Here is a 22769-nt window from a genome sequence, read left to right as displayed (position 1 = left end):
TATCAAATTTAAACAGAGTAGAAAATCAAAACAAAGAACAAAAATTAATCTAAAAATATAGACTCCTTTTCAAACATTGCTCTCAGTGCCTCATAAGTCAGCAAACAAAAACCTATTGGCCTTGAATATCAATAGGAGCTCCACTCTTATAGGGCATGCAGAATGCCAGACTTGAGGTGACTTGCCATATGAATTTAAGAGTGGAATGGGGACAGGAGGCAGCCAAACTACAACTTGCATGAAATGCTGTGTTGGCTTTCCAAATCAAAATGTTGTGTGTGTTAAAACCAAAAATCTGTGCCTGAAAATGTTCAACTTAAGAATTTTTGCTGAAAAGTCAGTTTTCCACAGAAAAGCCTCCATTTTCTAGCAAGCTCTACTTACCAGCTAAATTTTTGCCACCTCAGGCTGCATGCTGTGAAGTAGGAGAATACGTATCTGACAGGTTTTTGTCCTGGATCATATGATGTCTGAATGAAGGTGACATGAAGGATCCAATTCTCAGTCCATTCTTGATGTCTTTCATTGACAAAAATAATATAGGAGATACTTGTTTAGGATAAGTTAACACAGGAAAGTTGAAATGTCTGTTTTTCAATGTATTAAGTATATCAAATATTTAGCATGCTCACTTCTGTGTTTAGGTCTAAATGTATATCAAAAAGTATCTTATATAAGAGAGATCTGAGTCAGGCTGTGGAGACAAAAAATGAGAAACCCAAGCAGCTTACAAAAACTTAATGCCAGTACTGAGGAAAATGAGAATGGAGCTGATGGGATATTAAGCTACAAGAAAGCCTGTTTTTAAACATTTGTTGTTAAAATTCTATCTCTAGCAACAAAAATACAACATTCAGCAAGCTCCTATAAAGAAGATTAATTCTCTTGGCAATGAAACTGGAGTGAAGAAATAAATAATGCTCTGTCTAGAGAAGAGCTGTCTCTAAGTTTGTAAAATAGCTCCTATATTGAAGCTTTCTTCATCTAACATTCACCTAATAGCACTTAACGTTTTCTTCTTAAGCAGTAAAATGTTTAAAACCAGGAGATTCCATATATTTAACAGAGAAAATATTGGTAGAACTGTTAATTTCTCTCAAACTGGTAAAATGTTTTTTTTAAATTATTATATATATATTCTAAATTCATTCTGAAATTACTGAAAGGTTTTGTATTCCCAACATTTATTGGGAATAATCTTCTACAAAACATATGTAGCAAATGTTCTTCATTATTGTAAATTACATCATCCTAATTATAATAAAAATGTCTGATATCTAACAGTTTGCCAGAATAACATCTCTGGAGGATATTTCTGAGGTGTGCAAGAAGGTCATATCTAACCATATAATTTTTTTTTAACTTGATGCAGTTAAGTAATTTGTTTTCTTCCTTTTGGTAGAAAAAGTACATGAATAGTGTACCTTATGCTAAGAGCAATATACATTAATAGTCTTTATTTATGTAAAGTTTTAGATTGCTTATAGTTGCACTAGTTACATTTCTATAAATTGTGACTTAATGACGTGAGAAAGTAATCTTCACCTCTCAGACCATCTGTAGTGAGGCGGCCTGGCTCCCAGCCGCACCTGAGAGGGACGAGCCAGAACAGCAGCCTCAGTGGGCGGAGCCACCGCCACCTGTCCCCGCCCCCCAGAAGTCAAGGGGCGGGACAGGAAGTATAAAGGCCCGGGCCCAACGCTCAGTTGCTGCCCGGCCGCCAGAGAGGACAGACGCTACTGACCGAGCTCCTGTTAGACCAAGCCTTCCCCGAGCCTGGTACCCTGAGGAGGGCTGGCCGAGCCTTCCCCGAGCCCGGTACCCCGAGGAGCTGCCTGAGCATCCCCTCGCTCCGTGTCCTGAGGAGCAGCCTGACCGATCCAGCGCTCAGCACCCCGAGGAGCCCATGGTGTGGGACCCGGCGGAGGACACTAGAGATGAGCAGGTACCAATGGAGGGGGAGATTGGAAGTAGCCTGGGGGTAGCCGACCCCAGTCTGGCTACAGCAGACTTCGAGCCAATGTTGATGTGTTGCGGTCAGGACCCACTGACACAGCAGCAGACTAACTGCCACTGTTAGGGCCCCGGGCTCGGACACAGTGGAGTGGGTGGGCCTGTGTCCCCCCTGCCACCCCACTCATGGGTGGCAGTCTCCCCCTTTCACCCATGATCAGGCATAGAAGCCTGGACTTACTGTTGTTTGCTCAGCTCCTGCCTGAGGACCTGAGCCCCTAGACTGCTGTGTGCTTGCTCAGCCCCTGCCTGAGGGTCTGGGCCCTTGAACTGCTGTGTGTTTGCTCAGCCCCTGCCTGAGGGTCTGAGCCCCTGAACTGCTGTGTGGTTGCTCAGCTCCTGCCTGAGGACCTAAACCCGAAAAGTACTGACTTTGTTTGCTCAGCTCCTGCCTGAGGGTCTGAGCCCCTGAACTATTGCTTATTGCCCCGCCCCGACCTAGGGCTTGGGCTTAAGAGACTGTTTGTTTGCTCGGCCCCTGCCTGGGGGTCTGAGCCTACAAACTATTGTTTGTTGCCCCGCCCTGACCTAGGGCTGGGCCTTAATTACTGTTGGTTTTGCTCAGCCCTGCCTGAGGGCCCGAGCCCAGGTACTACTATTTACTGTCCCGCCCTGACCTAGGGCTCGGACTCTGGAGACTGAACTGCTTACTAGCCTCGCGTAGTGAGGCAGCCTGGCTCCCAGCTGCATCTGAGAGGGCCAAGCCCCCACACCAGACTCTTACACCATCAGTACCAGAATGGTAAAGCTAACAGTTATACAATAATTAAATATGCTTGATAATACTGTAATTCATATAAATGTTAGGTGCTTTTGAAAATGTTCAGGGACATAGGATCCTAAACCCCACTCTCAGATGTGACTTAGGACCAGATCCACAAAAGGTATTTAGGCACCTAACTCCCACTGAAATCAATCTGAGAATCTGGACGTTAGACGGTGGGAACCTGTCTTAGGCTGACAAGGTTCTTGTGTACACAGAGGGTTAAACTGGATTAAATCAAGTTAATTTGGTCTGAAAACACTTGTGTACACACAACACAATCTGTTCAAGTATACTAACTCCACATTTATTGCAAACCCTGGAGTTTTCTTTTAAAGTAAATTAACTCTGCTGTGAATTAAGTTAGTTCTCTATTGTTTATGCGTACACAATATTGTTTCATGCTGCTTTGGCAGTCCTCCAACAGCTGTTCCACACTGCAATGTGGGCAACTGACTTGTTGGTTTACCTGTGTGCTCTCCACTGCTCTGGAGTTAAATTGACTGGAGATGCCCTCACTCATTGAAAAAATTGGCATGAGGTCAGATTTTGCCCACTTGCACCTGGATTTGAGCATATTTCAATTGCAGCAACATTACTCCAGAAGCCCTACAACATGCCTAGAGCATGCTGAGACCCTAATTACTACTGGGGAGAAACACCTGTTCAGGAAACTCTTGTGGCCAGCTAATGGAATAAAGGTTTTTTGTGAACTTTCCTAGCAGATGTCTATGCAGGGTTATGAGTTGGACACTGACCAGTACCAGATAAAGACAAACAGCTCAGGAGTATCTATATTAAAAACAGGGATGCTAGGAAAAAAATCTGGCAGGGGTCATATAATGTAGTCATTTTTCTAAAGAGCTGGACAGGATTTTTCAGGTCTATACAACAATCAAACCTAGGAAGGTTATGGAACGTGAAGCCTGCTGTCCAGGATACTGGTAACACTGGTAACTCCTACTCAATGTACACCTGCAACAGTGCTGCCAGAGGCCGTTCACTTCAGAGCCACGCTTAGGCTGCTGAGAACAGTTGCCTTGGGAACTCAACTCTTTTGAGCCCCAACCACCCAGGGTAACTTCAAGCCTCACCATTCAACACTAGAAGGCTCAACAATAGCAGAGCAAAGCCGTATGTTCACCTGTGACTTTATTTTTGCTGGTTAAATAATGGATTAATAATAAAAATGACAAATTCATTCATAAGCAGTTTACAATGTATTTATATAATTCATAAGTATCTGGGCAGAGCATAGAGGTAAAATAAGGATTGCCTCAGTATTGCTTCCACTTCCCATAAACAGCACTCAGCTCCTCACAATCCATCATTCTCTGCTAGCACCTCCATCTGCTAACAGCTGAATGTATAGATGCATTGTTTCATGCCTGAGACTCAAAGGAAGAGCAATAGGCATCCCTGACATTATTGCTCCAGATGTTTCCATTTTGTATGAGACACCTTGCTGGTTCCTCAAACCGCTAAGCCAGTCTCTGCACCTCAGCCTCCCACCATCATTAAAGCTTTCTCCCTTACAAATATTGCGCAAAATACAACATGCTGCTATAATCATGGCACTTTTTCCTCTGCTGCTTTCAATCTTTCCTTTCATATGGCCAAATGGCAACTTCATTGCCATTCTGCCACTACTAAGGCAATAGTTTAACAATTCCTACATTCTGTCCAAGTGACCGGTGAATGCTTCTCTAACTAGGGAAGCAGTGCTCAATATCTGTTAATATCCACAGTGTTACTGGGGCCAAATATTCATTTCTCTATTAAGGTAAATAGCTCGGAGTTCTGAAAGATTCTCACCTTGTGGACTCATCTAGACCACCCTGCCTTTCTGTCCATAAACCTTCCACTGTGGTCAACCAGCCCTTGGAGCACCATAGAGAAATACCCCTTTCTGGTTATAAATTGTGATCTTTAGTGGGGAGAGGTGGGGTACAAATTGAACCCAAGTGTCTATCAATTGCCCTACTGCACTTTGAGAAGCCTGTGCATGCAAAGCTATCAGTCTCCTGAGCATTACCAAGCTTTATAACCCGTTGCAACAAAACCTTGTCTATGGTGTCATGCAGGTGTATAATGCCATGGAAAATGGCCCCAATAGTCAATCTCCCCACATTGAATTAGTTGGAGAAATTGATCCTGTATTAGTTGCTGGGTGTCCTTTTCCTCTTCCTCGTCCCGCTTCCTCTGCCCCAGAAGCTCCTGTTGCTCATCAGTGCAGAGGCAAAGTCTAAAACTGAATTCACTTGGCTCTGAGTGCTTAAATACAGCCCAAGTAGCCTCTGCATATTTAAGGTTGCCAGCATAGTGGCACACTATTGTTGGGTCCATACTGGCCGACAGTTATTTGAAAGTGGCATTAGCCCTCCCAGAAAGGAAGTATGGGGCAGAGACAGGAAATATAGGGTTTTTTTTTGTTTTTTGTTTTTTTTTTTTAAATTTGAACTCCCCTGGCTTCTGCTATGCATCCCACAATTAAGAGTGAGAGAAATCCCAGCATGCACACTGCTCAACAGCAAAGCAAAGCACTATGGATTTCCTTCTGAGAATGCCACAGCCCTAGTACACAGCAAGTCACCAACATGTATACACAATGATGCATGTTGAAAGAGGGCACATCTTCCCATGTGCACGTTATTAGTGTGGCTGGCATATTGTGTGTTACCCAATGCACGTCAAAAATCTGCAGATTAACATTCTCCTCCACCATATAGCTAAGCCCTAGAACTTGGGTAAGATTTTTTTCAAAGGGGCCTAAGCAAGTGTTCAATTTCCATTGTCTTAAAGTGAGAGCTGAACACCCAACTCTCTTAGGAAACTTTGAAAACTGCAGCTCTTGTTTATAGACTTCTTATTTTAACTCTAAATGCATAAATGTGGTGTCACTTACAGCAAGGAGACTAACTATTTACAAACCTCTGAACTTCATAGCAATTAAATTTGGATGACCATTCCCTGAACCACCAAGGCAAAATTATGTTGTTTTGGAAAAAATCATGTTCTTCTTACACATAGTCTATTTGTGGGACTGTTAAATCTGTTCTGACAAATTACTGAAACTTGAAGGTGCAAGAAACTTAGTGAAATATGCAGATGCTTTTATTTCTGTTTTGAAGGAAGACCTTAGCATCTTCTGTTGCTCCAAGAAATCAGTGTTGAACATCAGGTTCAAGAGTCAGAGTAAGCATAAGCACAAAAGTATGACACATTTAGAACTACTACTGAGAGCAATTTCTCTTGGAAAGCAAAATTGTTCTGTTACACAATTGTCCAAAAGGCCTTGTCTGCACTCTAGCAATGATTGCTCAATCTCTTGTGCAAAGGCAGTCTGACAAGTAAAACAGGTTGGAGCTGTGCACTGTAAGTGGGCATATGCCAACCTGTGGAAGAATGTTATAAACTCATGGATCCAGTTATCACATAAGGAACCCCACAATAGAGAAAGTGATCTACAATTTTATAAATTCTGTAGCTTTTTAGATGTTTGCTCAACTCTATTACTGCCACTGCTTTCCTAATCAGTGTTTATTTTCCTTACTTTCTCATTGCATCAGAGATCCAGAGATGGTATTTAATATGGTTTGGAAGTTAACCATAGATCTTACAGGCACTCAGCATGAAGAGTCTAGTCTTCCTGTTGATTTTTAAAATTATAACAAAATAAAGCTTTTTTGATGTACAGTAGTATCATATTAAAATTAATGCACAATAGATGCATAAGTCTGTCCTTATTTTTATTTATAAATTTAATTTCACATTAGCAGTAAGGCAATCCAGGTAATACACAGTCAAGGAATGACTGTATTTCTCATGTGGCTAGTAGTGCAGTATTCAGAATTATTTTACTTAAAAATCCACCTTTATTGATGTATTTTTTTTCTATTGTATTAGTCTTATTTAATGCCTCCTAACTAATATTTGAGTAGATCCTTTCTGTTACAGGTATTGAAGTGCTTGCTACCAGTATTAGTGTTCTCTTTATGTAACCTCTTGGGATAGATCATGGATTAATGGGAATTGTGCGTATACAACTAAGGACATGCAGGAGTGCTGCAACAATTTGTATAATGTGGGTGCTGAAAGCCATTGAACCAAACTGTAAACCCTGTATATGGTGGAAATCACTTCAAGCCAGGGGGTGTGGCAGCTTGTTCTAGCACCTAGGCGGACATGGCACAAAGTAGTCAAAATGAGCTATCATATGATGCATGTTGATTTGAGATTATATTTCTCTTCTGCATTTTTTCCCACACACCTTCTAATCTTTCACAGGGACTAGTGTGGGATTCCTACTCTTTATATATTAAGATAAATCCCTTCAGGAAAACTATTCCTATTTGTATCTGCAAAATTGTAGGATAATATACCTAATGGGAGAAATCCAAAGAAGTGGCACCATGAAATCTTACACTCAATCAGTTGAAATATTAACATATTTGAATGACAAGGCCACAACCTTTAAAATGTAAGACGTACCTGTGTGTTAGACTCCTTGTTGGTGAGCCTTTCTGACAGCACTGGTATGACTACTGCTGAATTGCAAACTGCAAAATTAGGAATATGTTTGAACACAAATTGGTTTCTGTGTTTTCAGTGCAGAGATATTTAAATTATTAACAAGCCATACAACAACAAACAACTTTAAATCAATTCTCTATACATCTCTAAATTCAGGAATATTACCAAGCCTTTGTAATGAAACACAATTTCCCAACAGTCTTGAGATAATGTGGGATAATCTGTTTTATTAAGATATTAAAATCTCAGATGTGATAAGGTAATCAAACCATGGAAAAACAAAGCTTTTTTTCTAGATGAATTTTTGTAATAGTGATATCAGGTAGGTTTTATTTTCAGCATCATTATTACAGTTACCTAGCTGAAAGGCTGACAGTGGCTTTGAATGTAGGGAGATTCAACTATGGGAATACATTTCCTTGATAGTTTGTTGGTATTGCAATATCTATGTTAATTTCCCTTAAACAATATAAATGTCCTATATGATTAAAGGACATTATCACTGTAGTCATGAAAACTCATAAATATAGTATGAAAAACTAATACTACAATAAGACTTCATTAACATGCTTTGAAAGGAAGCATTTCTGATGTTAATTCCAAACACAGGAAGCTATAGCATTTTTGCACTGAAATAGATTTTGAGCATTTCATGCAACAAAATACCTCTATTAGAAGAGATGAAGAATGGTAATTCTATTTCATGAAGGGTTTCAAGATTTCTACTTTGTTTTGACACTCTCTGGTCACAATTAAGAAATCTCTCCAGTGAAAACTTTGTTGAAACTGACCTGTCTCTGAGAAACGATTTGGCTTTAAAACTGCATATATTGGTGAAATTTCATTTAAGTGGAAATGTTCTGACCAGGTCTACTGGCTGCTCCATACTCTCACACTTATTGGGGTGGCGGAAAATACAGTGGCTCTGCAGAGGCTACTGTCACTGCTATGCTGCTACCCAAAGTAAGGGTAGCTGGGACTGGGGCATAAAGGGGAGGCTTTACCACCCTTTTACTCCTCTGTGGAGGCATGCAAGACAGGTCACAGTTGTATCCATAATTACTCAGGTTTTCCATATCTAAGCATCAACAGTGTGAGCATCCAACAACACTGAGTAGGCTTTCCCAAAGACTGAACTACCATCACTGGGAATATATACCCATCCAGAAATCTATCCAATCACAGTTGCTTTTGCCTCAATATTTTTTCAATCTTAGGACACAGAAAAAGCTAAAAATGTTAAAGGCAGTCATTGCTAACTAGTATTTCTGAACCATGGGCCTGATCCAAAGCCCATTGAAGTTACTGGAAAGAGTCCCATTGGCATCAATGAGCTTTGGATCAAGCCCTAAACAGATTACATCAAGGATATTGTGGGACCGTCTATGTTAGTTCACGAGTGCTGTCTTGAAGACAACATCTAAATCTTTGACTTTTATAGTGAGGAGAAAACATCTTCTCAATGAACTGAAATGTTTAAGGCTGTGAAACTTTCTGGTGTGGGAAGAAGGGGGGATGGCTGTAATAATAATTACTTGCAAATGAAGATGTTCCAAGGCATCTACTCTGCCAACTGTGCTAGTTTTTAAAGTGGTCTTAATTTCCACATCCTACTGTAGTTTCATATCAACCCAAGCCACCTGCTTTTTGCATTGCTTTGTTACCAACATTATAAAAAAAAATCCACTTTTAGTGAACATTTGGCTTCTGATGAAAGGGGGTGGTGGTGGTGATGAAGTGCAGTGAGCAGGGGGGGAGGGATAGCTCAGTGGTTTGAGCATTGGCCTGCTAAACCCAGGGTTGTGAGTTCAATCCTTGAGGAGGCCACTTAAGGATCTGGGGCAAAAATTGGTCCTGCTAGTGAAGGCAGGGGGCTGGACTCGATGACCTTTCAAGGTCCCTTCCAGTTCTAGGAGATTGATATATCTCCAATTATTACCTTAAATTACCTAAAAGACCATTTTCATATTTAATTAAAAATTGCCTACAGAGCGAGTGACTTACTTCAGCTGGCAGGAACAGAAGCAGCCAAATTGGAGACTGTTGAACTAGGGGGAAAGGGGTGAAATGGAGCCTAGCAAGGTCTATTCCTGTCCCTAGGTGCTATGGGCCCAGAACTGTGCAGGGAAGACTTTCTCCCCCACCCCTCCCATGAATACAAAGATCCACTCCTTCTCCTTGCCATGTATCCTTGGCAGGGGGAAACCTCAGAGAGGAGCCAGCAGAAGCATCTAAACATGGACCTTTTTACCTCTGGACATTCCAGTCCAGACTGTAGCATGTTCTCTTTCTCTGCACTGTGCTGATTGGCTATTTTTTTGCTCCAGCCCTCTCCCTAACCATCTCATCACTTCAGCACCACTACACACCTGTCCCTTTTTACCCTCTTCTCTCATTCCCTTCCCTTTTCTTTCCATTTATTTGTTCCCCTCCTAAGCAACTCACCCTCAAGCAATCGCAAAAACAAAGGGGGGCTAACATGGTGTTTGCCACCATTGTATTTTTCACTCTGCTGGTGTTCTCCCACCCTGTCTTTATCTAGAAGCTCTTGTAGGCAGAGACTGTATACTCTGTTTTTTTACAGTGGCTAGCACAGTGGGGCTTCATTCTTGGTTGGACCTTAGCACTGCCAAAATAAACATGATTGATAAATAATAATTTATGGTCAGCTGGAGGGAGAATGTATTTTCCTCTTGATTTGTAGGCATGGCTATGCCAGTTGAGAGTGAAAATGTCTCTTGTCATAGGAATGCAAATGAATATCAATATTTAGAGGATCTATAAATGAAATACAGGAAGGAATGATGTGCAAAGTAGTTAAGTATCTGTCCCTTTTACCCTTAGTTCCCTCCCTCCACCAAAAACAAACCAACAAAAACACAAACTTAGAGGGTTATCTATCACTTTGATTATTCCTTTCAGGGTTTCCTGTGATGCCTTCTAACAGCTGTTATGTGACTTACGAGTTTCCAATGGTTCTCACACTCCAGCAACCAGTAAGTCCTGAGGCTACATCTAGATGGAAAAATGGTAAAGGTGATCTTATGTGACGCCGATACAATGTTGCACAAGGTAAATTAAGTACAGTTTCTCTATGAACGTAATATTTCCATAGCTCTTGAAAGAAATAAGTACCCATTCTCCAATATATGTTTGCTATAAAAGATATAATAGAGAGAAAAAATCCTGCATAATTCTTTTAGATGGAGTGAGAGTCAGTAACCCATTTCATGGAAAGGTAAACATCATTCTAAATCAAAAACAAAGTTTAAACACTGAAAAAAGAAACACAAGATCAGCAAAAGAAAAAGATATTTTTTTCTGTATTTTTCCTTTGTCTTAAGTAAGTAGCCTGAATTAGTTTGTCCAATTAATTACACCTCTACCTCGATATAACGCTGTCCTTGGGAGCCAAAAAATCGTACCGCGTTATAGGTAAAACCGCGTTATATCGAACTTGCTTTGATCCACCGGAGTGCGCAGCCCCGCCCCACCGAGGCACTGCTTTACCACTTTATATCCAAATTCGTGTTATATCGGGGTAGAGGTGTACTTCTTAAAATGCCAATGACACTTAATGTTAAAGACTTTAATGTTAATAAAATGGCGTCATCTAACTATACCACTAAGATTGGCAACACCAGCTAGATATAACATACTTATAGGCCCTATTCAGCAGAACATTTAAGCATGTGGCTGAAATTGAGCATGTGCTTAATTGTTTTGCTGAATCAGAGCTTTAACGAAGAATTAATACTGCAGAGAACCACAGTACAGTGTTTGTCCCTTTTGTAATACTTCTCTTATGAGCTCCTCTCCTCAGAGCACAGCTTCTATAATGTAATTTATGTACTAATTCTCTTGACATGGCTTCCTAAAACATGTGGACAGAACACATGGGGGAAGCGGAGGTTTCAGAAGCAGCAGTGGCTGGACAAGCCCAATAGTTATGCTGCCAATGGGGACGGAGGATGGAAGGCAGATTGATGGTAGGTCACTGAAGTCTGGCACATATTTTCCAACGAATTCACATGGGCACTGCCCCAATCTGTGACAATTTGAATGCATAAGTTGTCCCTTTCCATATAATTTGTATGTGAAATATGTAGTCAATTGAATAAATGGATTCCTAAGTGAGAATTAAGTCACACATTCAACACCAATTCTGCATCTTACACTTTTTTTTTCTGCAGGTTGTTATATCCATTAAGGATTAGAAAATTTGTATACATCAGTTCACTTTTTTCTGTGGTATATTCTTGATCTATACTTCTCCATCGCTATTGATGAAAGGTATTGGTATGTATTAAGACAGAATACATATTCTACTGTAAAGTCAAGTAAAGCTTGTGATATAAAACCATTGCAAAAATAAATAAATCAAAGTTAAGGCAGAGGCTCTGGCCTCTTGGATCCACTACTATAGGTAGTGAGATCATTACTGGAATTTAGCTTCAGAATTAGGAGAGCCCTGGTATCCGTCTTAATGACCTTCACAAAAGGAATTGGAGAATAGTTAACTAATAGGACTCAGACATGGCATAACTGCAACATTAATTGCAGCAGTTAGGGCCAAATTCTGGAGTAAGGGGTGTGGGGTTACAGGGAGGGTTCTTACTCCCACAAATTGGTGTTACACTAGCCTGACCAATCCTGTGATCAAGCAGTTACAGAAGCAGCCATAAAACCACCTCCACATAGCTCCTGAGAGGGGCAAGGAGATCTTAGTGTAACCGTATTGCCCAGGCAGCATCCTGCTATAGCCCTTCCAGGCACAACTCAGCGGCATGCCCCCACTGGCATGTCTCTGTCTTTGAGGTCCCAGTGTAGTTGTGGTTTGGCCCTACAGGGTATTACGTTTCAAAGGTAAGCAGGAACAAACAACTCACACAGGGTCAACCCACAAAATGTTGGTGGGCCCCCACCCGTCTGTTCAGAGCTTCTCTCACAAGCAATCTCTGCTTCCATTGATCCCCCATCCCATCTGTCCCTTCCACCAGGGCTGATCCAGCTAGCCATAAAGCTCTGACTCAGGGCTGCAACCAGGTTTCTCTTCCATCAAGAGAAGCAGAATTCTGCCCTCCTTCCTTGTCAGCCCCTAGCTGTGCTATTTATCCTCCTTTTAGCTCTGCTATCATTGGCTGCAGGTGTAGCACAGCAGCATTAACTGCATGCATAGAATCTCCTTATCCCTCTCATTCCCTGTCAGTCTCTTTAACCCCAGCATTGCCAAATGGGGCTTGCCTTTCTATCCCAATACACTTAGGTATTTATAGCATCTGCATTATCTGAGAATCTGAGCATCTCAGCTTCTTTAATGAATTTACTGAACATCATAACACCCCATTGAGGTAGGGAAATGCTATTATCCCCAGCTGACAGATGGGAAATTGATGCCCAGAGAGTATAAGGGCCAGATTTGTAAAGGTATGTAGGCACCTAATGCCTAAGATCACATAGAAGGTCTCTGGAAGAGCAAGGAATTGAGCCCAGGTCTCCAGAGTTGCAGCACAGCACTCTAACCACTGAACCATCCTTCTTATCATGTGAGCATGCTTCTTGGCCTCTTTGCATGATATTCCTGTCTCCCTGTAAAACTTAGAATCGCCCTGGGACTGCAGTAACCACTGTAGTGGAGAGGGGAGATTCCCTCTTGAGGTGAGGGGACGATTGAGTGTGGAAAGGCTATGCCATCTTCCCACTCTGAATTGCCCAGGCATGTGTGAGGGAGCTCTTTATCTTCCAGCTCTGTTTGGGAACTGTAACCTTTACCTGCTATTTGGTCCCAAGAAGCTTCTCTAAGGTTCTGTGCAGCAGACTGATGGATAGCTGTGGAGACCCATCCCTACCCCAAACTGGATAATGAAAAGGGCATCTGGGTACTGTGAAGCTACTACCTAGAAGCTTCGGAATATTGACAATTAAAATAATTCAAGATCTCTAAAAATTCCAGAGCAGAAAAGTTGCTTGAGGGAGAAAATATAACATCACTTGAAATATTCTTTCTCTAATATAAAGTGAAGCAAAAATGACTCTGTAGCAATAAAACTCTACATTTTTCAATACTTTGTGTATTAGCTATATAATCATTCTATCATATTTTAAAAGCCATGTCTTTATGCACTCTGCCCAGTTCCACCTCTACACCAGACTATTTATAAAAGTCATAAGCCGGAATGCAATGCACAATACACTTTTATAATGCTATGAAGAAGGACCACCAGAGAAATGTGAAAAAGTGTGTGGAAGTTATAAACTGATAGAATTTGGCCCTTTTCTATGTATGTCTTTAGAACATATGATTCCAATAAAATTAGCCATTACACCCACAATGTAATTAATGTATATGTTTAAAATGCAGAGTTTTACAGGTACAATAATCCTTTATCCACTGAATTAAGTGGGCATAAATCTTGGAAGTGTTTTTCTTGACAAAATGTTTGATTATTTTTGTGCTTTGTTTCAATCCTTTAGTATGAGACAGGCACTGTAAAAAGCTAAACTAAATCTATGTTCAGTAGATTTTGGAGATAGCTTTTTACAATCCTGTTCTGCAGGAGTCATTTTATCTATACTAAGAGTGAGATATTTTAGACAAGTACTGCTTGCAAGCTGAATAACCAAACATATTTCTAAATGATGATGAATAATTCATGAATATACACGGTTACAGTAAAAGGCTCAAAAGAACACGAAAAGGTCATTTTCTCTTTTTTAAAATTTTTTATCAGTTTCTTTTTTTACACTCCGTAACGAGGAGTGGGGAAGCTATGGTTCTAGCATACATGAGCTGAATTAATTCAGATTGTAGATGTTTTTGCTCTGAAACTCTAGACTCGGGGTCTTGAAAGGCTGATCTTCATAAATGGTACAGGAGTTCATTTTTCCACTTTTAATATGTGGTTAGTATTTCTGATTATGTTTTAGGGCTATTTTATGGCACTTTTCTTTTGATTGCACTCTAGAGTGATTTTGATTTGTATTTTAAGTTCTTTAAATGTACTTGAATATATATATTTAAAAGGGGGGAATCTTCTGAGTATTGAGTTGGCTGAAAATAATGGTGGTAGTATATTCAGTGCACAGAGAGAAGACTGTGAATTAGGGCTCCATGTATAGCATTCAGCCAGAGACAAATACATGTGAAAACTTAATTATCCAAGCACCAGACCCCAGATCTGTATGAATTTTTTTTTGTTCATGCTCTAGTCCCAAGCTGTGCCTCTTCAGACCTCTTCAGGGTATTGCTGAAACTTTGAAGGGGGAGAATCCAGAATTCTCATGGACCTGTTATTTTCTCTTTTTGTATCTGTCTTTTACGCTTATGTGCACTCACAGACACACATTTATATACAGATATGATATACAACAAACTAAATGGCCCTTGTACACTATATAGGGTATACAAGTAACAGGCATGGCAGAGGCAACTGAAGGCCTATCAGCAGTTGGTAAACAGATCAAAAACAAGGGCATGTGTACATATGCCTTTATTGTTACAGTTTCCCTGGCAAACCCCCAGCTTCTTCTGAAATATTGAATGGGTTTAAATTCCACACTGAAGGAAGCATCCAAAAGAGAATAAGTTCATCTCAAAGAACCATCTTCTCTGTTCAAGTATTCAAGCATAGGGGAAAATATTGATGAAAGGGGGCAATTTTTTTTTCCTGCCTTCAGTTTTTATGGTAAGACCTTTAGAAAATAATGAGATTTGCAGCATGCTCTCAAAAGGATCATACCATGGAGTTGTAGTCCTTTACTGTGTATTTCTATGCTTTATTTGACTTAATCCAAAACCATTATTGCTCTTTGAATCCAGCTGCTTTTTGTTGAGGATTATTTAGTAATATTTATTCTGAAGACTTCACTACATCTTTTATCACTTCTGTTCATGGAGAGCTAATCACAAACCTGCAGGTTAGCTCAGTTTCTAAGTAGGCCATACATATCTCTTTAAATTCTTAATCACGAACATCTGTGTTCAGGTATTTAGGTAGATAATGTTGGTTGATGAGCTACATTTATTAAGTACTATGAGGATGTTAGCAATAATTACACTCTCCATGCTAATGTACCATACTGCAAGTAAAAATAGAACATTCATGTTTGGTTGATGTTTAAATAATTTCATTATCAAGAAGAATAATAGGATTGACATTGACAACTTCCCTAATTACTGCACTTGACAGAAAACCAATGCTAATTAGAATTACAAATTTAAAAAAAAAATTACACTGTTTGTAATCAGCATAACATGCCTTAGTTGAAGCACAGTTTGAATATCTGAGTTGCCATTTTAATTGTTGCATGTATAAAAGAAAGGGGAATTATCTGTTTTTTTAAAATTGAGATGTGTATTATATAGTTCACAAATGGTGTTGTCAGATAGGGGATTGTGTTGTCTTCCTAAGTATTACAAGGTGAAAGGAATGTCATTAAAAACAACTTTTTAACACTGCAATTAGTGCTATAGCACCACATTTTTAAACTGAGTTTTAAATGAGCACAGTACAGACTTAGGAGCTATCTCAGTCCGCATGGTGGACACCTAAGATATTATTAATTGTTTAATCAATACATATCTCCTTAAAAATCTCAAGCAGCTCTATTCTGTGTGTGATGAGAGACTCTCTATAATTTCCAGTGTGTGGTTTGTGTGGAAAAGCCAGAGATCTTCTCATCCCCTCGCTAAGGTTTATGGGTTTTTCCTGCTCAAAATTTCTTGCAGAGCTGGCAACAGCAAAGGAGTGTCTTGAAACCCCTTCTCCTCCAGACCTAAGACATCTCTGCACCACCCTGAGCCAGCAGCACCAAAAATGATTTGGAAGAAAGAGCACCAGAGCCCTTTTTCTCTGCCAAGTGTGTAGCATTGTGACTGGGCATACAAACCCTCCCTTGGAAAGGAAGGTGTTGTCTGGTGTGCTGGTTATATATTAATTATAATAATTAAGAATGGCTTGGCAGGGTCTCGTCCAAAGATCGGGTCCAGAGTTATCAGAATTACTTAACTTGAGAAATCTGATGTGCACGGGAGCAATATCCACACTTAGGAAAAGCCTTTTGCATTTGCATTAGTTTTATAAACATAGTTAGCAAAATTGCAAACACTACAACTCAGCAAAGAACCTAGAGGTAATATAAAATGAGCATCCATAATCTTTTACCATCTCTTGTGGAGAAGTGTTAGTCATTATCTTCTTCATCGTCATCACCATCATGTATCATGCTGGTGTGTCTCAAGGCACGCAAGCCGGGATACAACTTTTATAGTGTTATGCTGATGCCTATTATGCCTAATGCATATTCAGTAAGGATTTCAGCTCCTTTACCTTATTTGAACCTCCACACCTTTCTCCCATAGGTTACTAGGCCTTTTACCTCAAGTTCATTAACATCAATTATCAGAGGGGTAGCCGTGTTAGTCTGGTTCTGTAGAAGCAGCAAAGAGTCCTGTGGCACCTTATAGACTAACAGACGTCTGTTAGTCTATAAAGTGCCACAGGACTCTTTGCTGCTTTAACATCAATTAGTTACCATGGCATTATTGTGGTTGAACATGTGTTGATATTCCTAACTTAAAATACCTTAAGATGGTACAAACTGCCATCTTGTCAGCAATTTAGTCATAATTGTTTATTACAGAATTCTGTCTTGTGATATCTTATGATCTAGGGTTATCCTGGGTAAGTGTTTATGCTAAGGCTTTTGGGGCATTATGCCTTTATTCATTTAGCTAAGCTGTTGTCATATAGGCCTTGAAGCTTGTAAGCTCATTTCGTTACTGCCTTAACTTATACCTAGCCCTTACTCATCAAATATCTATTCCTATAGGCTACAAAGGGGTTAAAGAGCTACTTTGGATCCAGGCAGCTCTACCCTGCACACACACAAGGTATGCATGGACTGGAGCATAAAAGGAGAGTGGAGCAGGTCAGTTCTGGCCAGCCAGTGGAGGTGAACTCTTAACTCCTGAGACGAAGTGCTATGGGAGGTCCATTTGTCTGGTGTCCTGGACTATTGAGAACCTACCTGACATGCTGAGGGAAAAAAGGACTGTGACTACTTGAAAGGCCTGGGATTTACCCTTTGATTTATTCTGTTCATATATCTTTGCTTTGTCCTTTTGTGGGAGGAGACTGATAGAAAGCAATCCAGAGGAGGTGCAACAATATGCTGTCCACCACAGGGTCCTGGATTGGAACCTGATGGAGAGAATGGGCCTGGCTTCCCTTAAAAACTCCTGGATGCAGCTGAAGGCAAAAAGCCTTCCCCAGATCCAGGGCAATCTGGACTAGAAGGATTATAACCTGGAGGATCATGACTCTGTGAAGCCTGGAACCCCTTGACTGACAGTAGGACTATCCTTTGTTAGACTCATAGTATATCCTGAAAGGCGTGGACAAAGCTCTCAGCCTGGCTGGCGAACTGAGTCATGGAAAAGTAGATCATTGTAGGGCTGGAGCTGTTGTCACTAGGGGGTGCCAGGAAAGAAGATGTCCTTGCCTAAGCACTAAATCAGGGGTAGGCAACCTATGGCACACGTGCCGAAAGCGGCACGCAAACTGATTTTCAGTGGCACTCACACTGTCCAGGTCCTGGCCACCGGTCCGGGGGGCTCTGCATTTTAATTTAATTTTAAATGAAGCTTCTTAAACATTTTAAAATCTTTATTTACTTTACATACTACAATAGTTTAGTTATATATTATAGACTTATAGAAAGAGACCTTCTAAAAAAGTTAAAATGTATTACCGGCACACGAAACCTTAAATTAGAGTGAATAAATGAAGACTCGGCACACCACGTCTGAAAAGTTGCCAACCCCTGCCCTAAATGATGCCTGTGGTGATTGATCCCCATCACACCCACCTGAGGAAAGGAAAACCCTGGAGGCCAATGGAGGGAACTACTTGCTTGTGGTGACTGGGTTTGCAGCCTTACAAACATTCAGTTTTAGAGGAACACTTCAGAACAGCCCTATTGATTTCAATGCGACTGCTCAGATGTGTAATTATTTACAGCAGAAGGTCCATAGGGATTATCTTTGAAGTCTGGTGTTTGTTTCTCAGTCTGTATACCATTAATCTGGGGGCTTTTGTGAAGTCCAGCAAAGATCATGAATCAAGAAATAATGTTATAAATCCTTTTAAATAAAAATGATAGATCAAGCTTCAAATCAGTGTTTGTAGCTATAATCTCTCTGTCTATAATGGCTCAAGTCCAAAACACCCCAAACTTTGTGAAAGCTCAGATTTGGGTTTTGAACTCTCCATCTGTGGAGTTCCAAATCCAATGATTTAGTTGAACCTATTCTGGAGATAGGGGTCCAAATTCAGCTATGGCATAAGACACTATTGCTCCTGTTCAAATTAAAGGAGCTGTGCTTACTTCAGCCAGGATGGAATTTGGCCCAAAAGTTAAGGGGTGACTCTATAGTCTTACCTCAGGGCTTTTCTGTTAATATATTTTCTGTTCTTCTTTTTTCTTAAAAGTAGTTATTCTGATAGGTATTATGTGGCTATGCTCCATGTATAGGTCACCACATAATTGTGCTGCCTGAGGAGCAGACTGGAAGCTTTCATAATCTATTTCTTGTTCTCTATTTCTCTGTGCGAGGAGTAACCTGGGCTAGCCCTTACCTGGGATAGCTGCCCTGGTCAGCACATTGGGGGGTGGAGTCAGAGCTCTATTCATTTCACCCCAACCTATCCCCCAATACAGTAGAACCTCAGAGTTGTGAACACCTCTGGAATGGAGGTTGTTTGTAACTCTGATATGTTTGTAACTCCTGAACAAAACGTTATGGTTGGTTGGTTGTTTTTTTCAAAAGTTTACAATTTAACATTTACTTAATACAGCTTTGAAACTTTACTATGCAGAAGTAAGAAAAATGCTGTTTTTAACCATCTTAATTTAAATACAACAAGCATAAACAGTTTCCTTACCTTGTCAAATCTTTTTAAAACTTTCCCTTTATTTTTTTAGTGGTGTATATTTAACACAGTGCTGTACTGTAGTTGCCTCCCCTGTCCCTCCTCTGCTGCTACCTGATTTTGTACTTCCAGTTCCAAATGAGGTGTGCAGTTGACTGGTCACTTCGTAACTCTGGAGTTTGTAACTCTGAAGTTTAACTATATAAGGAAGGGAACATAGTTACCCCCCAGGGGCTGTTCTCCACTCCATACTGCTATATGCAGGACTGGCTCTAGGTTTTTTGCCGCCCCAAGCAAAAATAATAATAATAATAATAATAAACCCCTCCGAGATTGCAACTGCCGAGTAAAAAAAAAAACCCTCCCAGAATGCCACCTCTGGAATTGTGCCTCCCCAAGCACATGCTTGGTTTGCTGGTGCCTAGAGCCAGTCCTGGCTATATGGTATGGGTATCTGGTGTAGGGGAGAAAAGAGGTGCCTTCCTTCCCTTGTTGCCCTGGATAGACATCCAGGATGGGCCACAATCTAGCCCTGGATTAACAACAGAACTGATTTGGGTTTCAGCATCAGAGTTTGGGTAACAAACCAGTGTAATTGGATATTAACTACTAATTGTTTAAGTTGAAGTGACACACTTTTTTCATGCTTTGAGTTCAGAATTTCAGCTCCACTGAAGAAAAAAAGAGAGACAGAATGAACTGCAGAAAAATATAGCTTTATCTAGCAGCTCAGAATAGATATAAAGCATTTTTCTTTATTCAAGGCAGCACTAGCCAGGTCTTTTACCTTTGTTATGAAATAATAACATTAATGTAAAATGTAGGAAATGTCAAGACGATCTTTACACTGGCCAGCTCTTATCGGTGAAATAAGAGCTCTGATGGTATCAGCAACAGTTTCATTATTTATTTGTTCAGATAATCATTTAAAATAACTTTTTCTATGCTATGCATACAGCACCATTATGCACATTAAAATTGTGACATGTTCAGTTACAGAGACCCCATTGAGAATGTCACCTGACATGCTGAAGATACCTCTGAGCCCATTTTCCCTGCCAACTTGGGACTCCAGAACCCTGGTTTTTTGAGCCAGACATGCTAGCCTGCTGCAACACAGACCCAGGGATGGTCCACACCCCCAAAGCTGCAGTCTTTAACCAAAACCTGCTCAGCAGGTCACCTATCTCCAACACCCAGTCATCCAGTTACCAATGGGATCCAAACCCCAAATAAATCCGTTTTATTCTGTATAAAGCGTATGCAGGGTAAACTCGTAATTGTCCCCCTCTATAACACTGATAGCAAGAGATGCAAAGCTGTTCGCTCCCCCAGGTATTAATCACTTACTCTGTGTTAATTAATAAACAAAAGTGATTTTATTAAGTATAAAAAGTAGGATTTAAGTGGTTTCAAGTAATAACAGACAGAATGAAGTAAGTTACCATGTAAAATAAAGCAAAAATATGCAAGTCTAAGCCTAATACATTAAAAAACTGATTACAGGTAATATCTCACCCTCAGACATGTTCCAATAAGCTTCTTTCACAGACTAGACTCCTTCCTAATCTTGGCCCAATCCTTTCCGCTGGTACAGTCCTTGTTAGTTCCAGCTCCGTTAACTAGGGGTTTTCTCATGACTGGCAACCCCCTTTGTCCTGCTCCACCCCTTTTTATAGCTTTGGCACAAGTCGGGAATCTTTTGTCTCTCTGGGTTCCCACTCCTCCTTATAAATGGAAAAGTACCAGATTTAAGATAGATTCTAGTATCATGTGACATGGTCACATGTCACTGTAAGACCTCATTCTTAATTACCAATGGGATGGCCCACACGTCCACAGGAAGGCTTGCAGGTAAATAAACCATCTACAACCAATTGTGCTAGTCAATGGAAGGCATCAATATTCCAAACCACCATTAATGGGCCACGCTTTGCATAATTGCAATAGGCCCTCAGAGTTATAATTTCTATTTCTAGCTTCAGATACAAGAATGATATATGAATACAAATAGGAGGAATATATTCAGTGGGCTATAACCTTTGTAATGATACCTTACAAGAGACCTTTTGCATAAAGCATATTCAAGTTACATTATATTCACACTCATAAGCATATTTCCATAAAATATTATGGAATGCAACGTCACAAAAATATTTACCTTTTTATATGACTAATAGGAAAGAGAAAGAGCACTTCCAAAAGTAAGGAAAATAATTATAGACCATCTCCTCCTTCATAAAAAAAATCAATGTAGACAATAAACCAACACAGATAATTGTTTGAAATCAAAACATTTAAGGAATCTTTAATTATTTGATTGAGAATACTCTTCTTACCCCCTGGTGGAGATTAACATTTTCTCAGAAACCCCAAAATGCAGTATGCGTGCAATGAATCTAAATGCAAAGTATAGCTCTTCAAAGATGATCACAACTAAAAAGGAGAACCAGACAATGTCTGTAAGTGAAAATGTCTCTATATCATTGTCTAAGTCTCAATCATCCTGTCATGGAATTCTGGGAAAACAAGTCTGACTCTAGTCAGTCTCTGAAACAGTGATTTGAATGGTGAAATGGTACATTCAGTCTATTTATCAAATCCTAATGTTTTCTAACTTTTTAGGGACAAATTCTTTGCCAGTGAAAAATTGACTAAACTCCATTGTCTTCAATGAAGCAGCACCAATCTGCACCACCAGAGAACTTGGCTCCATAACTTCAGCTTTACTATTTCTGCACAGAAGATCAATTTTTTATTTCCATAAAATAATTTAAGTAGTCCTTTCATCATTACAAGAGATGAACAAGCAAGGAATAAAGCATAGATTAAGCAAAACCTCCTGGAGATTTCTGTATCTTTTTTTTTCTCACTGCTAAATGGCCTCTTCCATTCTCCTTACTGTGGGTCTTCTGGGCTAAATTATCTCCTCATTTGTGTGATATCTATTTGTGGGAGAAGAGATGCTTGAGGAAGAAGAGTGGGGATACAAACAACAGAAAACAGGGGGTTTAAGAAAACCCACATGACAAATTTAGTGGACTTTTTTTTTTTTTAACATTTTCACTGAAGGAAGGATCAGTTTGCTGGAGGAATGAGGGAACCTAAATTCCAAATCCTCATTCCCAGGTATCCATGGGAAAAGGAAATTGCAGCCTCACTGTTCAAGTCCCTTCATGGTGATGACTGTCTCTTCTCTGGTAGCATGGCCATCCCAGGAACCATACTGCATTTTGCTCCTCTGCTTTTTACCATCACAGCCCCACTTCTCCGAGAATGCTGCAAGCATAGAGTGTGAGTTAAGTTTTGTTGGGAAACAGTCTTTCATTCTTAGATATTTGCCAGGCTCAAAGGAGATCATGCCACAAATCTGGCTTCTCCCTTGGTCCTGGTCCCTTTCATCTTGCACATCCCACAGACTTGAGGCAGCATGGCACACTGGGACTGAGAGGAAGGCAATAAATAGCCTGTAATTGGGGTGTTGGCCTCTCAAGCCATTCCTACTTGCCCTGATCATTAACAGAATG

General features: G+C 40.2%; 1 long non-coding RNA gene across 2 annotated transcripts; it reads left to right on the top strand.

Annotated features, from left to right (window-relative positions):
• The first annotated feature begins 1697 nt into the window (after positions 1-1697).
• On the top strand, positions 1698-21945 carry LOC123375259. Of its 2 annotated transcripts, none has more exons than XR_006581376.1 (3): positions 1698-1945; positions 10232-10381; positions 21868-21945. It is a non-coding gene; the product is annotated as an uncharacterized LOC123375259 (long non-coding RNA). The 2 variants fall into 2 exon arrangements; XR_006581375.1 differs by lacking the exon at positions 21868-21945 and adding an exon at positions 17141-17229.
• The last annotated feature ends 824 nt before the right edge of the window (positions 21946-22769 follow it).

Source organism: Mauremys mutica, chromosome 8 (assembly GCF_020497125.1).
Source record: "Mauremys mutica isolate MM-2020 ecotype Southern chromosome 8, ASM2049712v1, whole genome shotgun sequence".
Taxonomy (NCBI): Eukaryota; Metazoa; Chordata; order Testudines; family Geoemydidae; genus Mauremys; species Mauremys mutica.
Note: the sequence above shows the minus strand (reverse complement) of the source record. Positions and strands in the feature narration are given on the sequence as shown.